Source organism: Larimichthys crocea, chromosome VI (assembly GCF_000972845.2).
Source record: "Larimichthys crocea isolate SSNF chromosome VI, L_crocea_2.0, whole genome shotgun sequence".
Lineage (NCBI taxonomy): Eukaryota > Metazoa > Chordata > Actinopteri > Sciaenidae > Larimichthys > Larimichthys crocea.
In genome coordinates, this window is record NC_040016.1 from 26444267 (window position 1) to 26449844 (window position 5578).

A 5578-nucleotide genomic window follows, 5' to 3' on the forward strand; every position below is an offset into this window, starting at 1 on the left:
TGACGTGTTTTATTGTGTCTATTTGCCCTCACAGAAAAATATGAGTGTTTGAAAGACAAACAGTAGACGTCAAATGGTTTCTATCACACAGTATGTTCTATGTTGTCCAAGCTTGTGCTGGTTGTGCTGTGTCGTCGATCTTACCTCATCTTAAAAAGTCTCAGAGACTCAGAGATTGTGTTGTGTCCATGGTAACTACAACAGATGTTCTTCGTAGTGACCTACATCATTTGTTGGATTTTGAATGTGTATTTTGTCTGTGTTGATACAGACATGCAGCCTCTTCAGTAAAGACGTTCAGTCAGAAGAAATCCTCCCACCTGTTTCCCTTCACTCGACACACAGCCTGAAAGATTTCATCTCCTTCAGCAGCACCTCAGACTGATAGGATTAACAGACAGTAAACATGATGAGAGACATCAACCTACATCTTTGAAGGAGAAGTAACGAGTTTAACGATCCATAAAGGGAGATCGTCTGTTTGAACAGACTCGTTCTGCGAGTTAACGAGGTCAGAGAAATCATTCTTTATCTCAAATCACCCATAAAACTTCTCATACTGTTAGCCGGTTTGGACGAATTCTCTGATTCTGCCGTTTGTTTGGCCTGTACCAAATTCAATACAATTCTTCACGTACTCCCACACTTACCCTACATTCGACGTCTGTAGCTGCTGTTAGCCAATGTTAGCTCATTTGTTAGCCGGGCTGTGAGCTCAGACACCGGGGGAGTGTTAGTTTGGACCACCGGAAGAAGAAGAAGAAGAGAAGATATTATTATTACAGACCCAGCACCTCTGGACTGATGGCAGAGGAGAAGAGAGTGAAGAGGAACGCGATGGGAGATCAGAAGTAATGTGACCAGAACAAATACTCGAGTACAGCTGGACTAGTTACACAGTGGGCTTACACTGTGACACCCTGATTTATTCGTAACCCTGCACAGGTCATGCCGTCCACATGAAGTGTCTTAGATCGTTCTATCATTAAATAACATGAAATACTTGCAACATCCGTTCTCTGGTCAACAGTTGCATTGACCAGCTTGTTAATCCCCACCACTTGGTGCAGCATGCAGGTTAAAACCAACACGAGGCAGCTTAACAAACAGCATGATATTAAGAAGATCATTTAGACGTCCTCTAAAATATATATGGTCCAGAGCAGAATGTCCTAATTGCTCGTCTTGTGCAGGCGGAAAGAAAGCCGAGGATTTCACTGTCTTCCATGTGTAAGCCGGGCAGAGCGTGGGATTCGGCTTTCATTCATTGTTGCCTCACGAGTGGATGTGCATACTTAAGACAGTCATTCATTCTAGCAGAGGCTACTGCCCACTAAGCCTCATTCCCCCTTGAGCGTGGCCTGAGTCCGGTTCTTTGGAGCGTAATGACACCGCCTCAGTCGAAGTAATTCAACACGTAACTTTTGAAACAGATGAAGGCTGGCGTCAAACTGATGAAAGAATCCGGTCCAGATGTTCAGTCATCTGAGATCCGGCAGCATGACTCCGTCCTTTGAGCTTGACTCACTTCACGGACACTGAAAGTCTTTCAAGGTGGGATTTGACTCACCTGACTGTGCCTGCTCAGCGCTCCGGTTTAATGACTAACTGCTGAGGAAGAGATCTAAATCCAAACAGTGTGTCAGCAGGTTCGACCACGAGACCCCAGAGTGCCGAGAGTCATTTTAGATCAATCCCAGTGAATCAGAACATAGAAATACCCGATCTTGTACCAGAGATAGTTTAAGTTGTCGTCAATAACAAGAACCAGAAATGTACATCTGCTGTTGGGCCAAGGGTCATGTAAGACGGGTGAGCAGGTGAATTCAACAAAACCAACGGCAGCTCCTTGGTCAGGTTCTGGTAGAGCTCTTCTTTAGTGGCGTAGGGTTTGTTGCTCTCTATCTCATCAATGTGTAGACGTGACTCCTGTTGAAAAGAGACGGAGACTTTCCCGCTCTCACTGCCCAGGCGGAGGCTGTTTCCTGGGGGACAGTTCACCAAAGAGTCGCAGGGGTTTAAAAAACTCCATGGCCACATGTTTGATGTCAGTTTTTTCTCTGTGATGAAATGGAGCTGTTGATTGGGGTGACGGTTCTCAGGTGAGGTCAGAGGTTAATCAGGACAGGTAAAGCTGAAGCGGGTTATTCACAAAGACCTGGAACCGCTGGACGGTTGTTCATTAAAATTTCCTCCGTCTTGTTTTGTTCCGTTCTTCTTTCTGTATTCATTTCTCACATTCAATCTTCTTTTTTGACATCTTGACATTTTTGTTATTTGTTTTTCTCCGTTTGTGTCTGAAGGTGTTCTCTGTAATTCTCTTTGTTTCACCGCACTGACAAATAAATTGTTTCTCTGCCGTCTTTGTTTTTCTTTTGGATTTTAACGTCGACTTTATGACTTTCTTTGTGCAAATAACGGTGTCTCTTCCTATAGAATAAAGTGTAACCGGAGGCTTTGTGATACTAGCAGCTCTGTAACACCATGCACAACAAACACACATAACAACAACTTCCTCCAATATGTTTTCGCCACGCGTCTCCAGTTTATGTCCAAGCACAGGTGGCAAACAATGCAATGAATCCAGTGAGTCGGCAGTCCGGGTGAATAAAACATGAAAACGTGACAGAGAAACGAGAAATATCAAAACAGAAAGAAAGAAAACCATGAAAGTTTGTGACGAGAGGAACGTGGTGAATCAGCAACAGGTCGTTCTTCCAGTCGCTCTCCTCGTTCTTCCATCGTTCTTCATCGTTCTTCCGATTCTTTCATCGTTCTTCCACGTTCTTCCTCGTTCTTTCATCGTTCTTCCATCGTTTCTTCATCGTTCTTCCTCATTCTTTACGTTCTTTCGTTTCTCTATTGTTCTTTCATCGTTCTTCCATCGTTCTTAGTTCTTCCTCGTTCTTTCACGTTCTTTCATCGTTCATTGTCTTCTGTCATCGTTCTTCCATCGTTCTTCCTCGTTCTTTCATCGTTCTTCCGTCTTCTTCCTCGTCTTCGTCGTCTTCATCGTTCTTCCATCTTCTTTCATCGTCTTCGTTCTTCTATTGTTCTTTCATCGTTTCTCCATCGTTCTTCCGTTTGTTCTTCCATCGTTCTTCCATCGTTCCTTTTCCATCGTCTTTCATCGTTCTTTCATCGTTCATTTTCTTTCTGTCTCATTCTTCCATTGTTCTCCGTCGTTCTTTCGTCGTTCTTTATCGTTCATTGTTTCTTTCGTCATCGCTTCCATCGTTCTTTCGTCGTTTCTTCCATCGTTCTTCCATCTTCTTTCGTCTCTTTCATCGTTCTTTCATCGTTCATTTGTCTTTCTGTCATCGTTCTTCCATGTTCTTCCGTCGTCTTTCGTCGTCTTTCTCGTTCTTCCATCTTCTTCCATCGTTCTTCCATCGTCTTTCAAAACGATGTTTTGTTTTATCTCTCATATTTCACCTTGTGTCCTTGCGGGCAAATTGACCGGTGTGTTTTGACGCTGTAAATTATGGGGGTGAAATGATCACCATTTCTTTTCTTTCACCTTTCAGTGAACTTCTTCAACACATTAACAATATTTTAACCTATTCGTGTAATTATGGTATTACAGACCGAATTTGCAAAAATGAGTGTGTGTGACTGAGGTGCATGTGTGTGTGTGTGTGTGTACTCATGGAAAGTGCAATAGGACAATAATATGACATATTAACCTTTGAAAACAAGGGAGGGTTAAATAACTGCAGCATTTCTTCATGTGAACGAAGGTGTTTGGTTTTATACCTCTCATAACTGCTGCAGTGGAGACACACTGCTGTTCATCTCCTTAATACAGTGTTTTCAAACGTCTGAAATAAGAACGTGTCCAGTGTCTTCTGCTCATGTTCATCCATCTGGACCTGTACACCCCCCTAACTGTGTGCTGGACCCAAATGATCTTATTATTAGTTCCTTCTAGTGCAGAGGAGAATTGGGTTCTTCTGACCGGACACCAGACATCTGCTCTTTTAATAACAGAAAACAATAGATGAAGTCTTAGTAGCACACAGTTGGATTAAAGCAGCTGTGAGACGTCAGCACTGTCATCTGGCCTTGTGGGGTGAACACGGCTCCACCACAGACACAACCAACCACAGAGAGATTTTATGAACACAGACACATGGCCTTTATTCATCACCCGGCTTATGTTTCCCTAGATCAGGAGGCTCGAAACAAGTGCACCAGCTGCAGTGCGCTCACGTCTCCTCTCTTTGAAAAACGAGTGTTAACCTCCCTCACTCTTTCTGCAGCTCGACTCTCGGGCTCATGTTGGAGTTATTTCGTGGGAGAGCGCTTTGCTGGCAGCTAAGGAATCACAGTCTTAAAGACAACGTTTAATGTTAGACTTGTTTTTAAATCTTATTTTTGATTTGACCTTTGCCTTCACAGACCTTTAAGTGACACATTTCATGGATATTTATGTTTTTTATACACTTTAATTACACATTAATGACAACAAATAATGTTGCTTCCCTCATATTTAATATTCAGAGTCAGAGTCTTGGCGTCGATGACTCGAGGACCTCGGCGGTCCGTCGGTTTCCTGAGCCCAGGTCGGTGACCGACCTGCTGCGTCAGCTGAATGTTGAAACGTCTCCTGCTCAGAAAGTGTGCAGCTCTTCCTGCTCTGTTAAACTTAATAGAGACAATTAAGAATAAAAGTCTGTTAAAGTTCAGACTCAGCACTTTAACTCTGTAATTTTTTCATTTCAGGCCAGCGTGCGCCTGCAGAGCTGGAAGAGCTTTTACAGTCGGCTGGACACATTTCTCAGGACTGAACCCACTGTGGACCAGAACCGGCTTTATAGACATGATGCACGTTGTACACGCTCATTTCATTTTTAATAGAGCTGTTAAAAATATGTTTTCCATAAACATCAGGCCTTTGTTTGGTACAGTCATCAGGATGGCAGACAGTTGTCACTCATAGCGGCTGACAATTAAATTAATCAGATATAATTATTTATTTTTTAAATCTGGTCATTTGTCTTCACTGTGCTTCAATATCATAAATAATAATATAATTATCATAGCAATAAAAGTAGTGTAATATATTGAAAGCCATTTGCAGTCTCTCTCTCTCTGTACAAATAAAATCTGATTTGATTTGATGATTAAACATCTTTTAACGTGAAGTTCCTGTCCATGGCGTACCACGCCTCTCGCCAGTGTTACGGGATGGATGACTCGAGCCCCGCGACCGTGAAAATGATTATGGAAAATGAGGTTCACTGTCCTAACCAGGGGCTCTTGAGTGGACGTGACACAACCACCCACAGAAACACAGACACATGATCAGCCTTTTTTCTTAATCATGTCAGAGTTAAAGAGTTTCCTAGTGAAAACTCCACACCGGCTATGTTTCCTCTAGATCACTCACAACAAAAACACAGCCTGTTTCCTGTGCAGGGTTCTGCTCAGAGAGGTGAACTCTGGACCGGGACCATCATCCATCCTGTGTTAGTGTTTCATTTGACTGATCACTGATCACTATCACTGCATAGTCCAGCCAGTCAGCCCAGCTCGGCGTCGTCTTTCAGCCTTATTTCACCAGGCTTCTCACCAA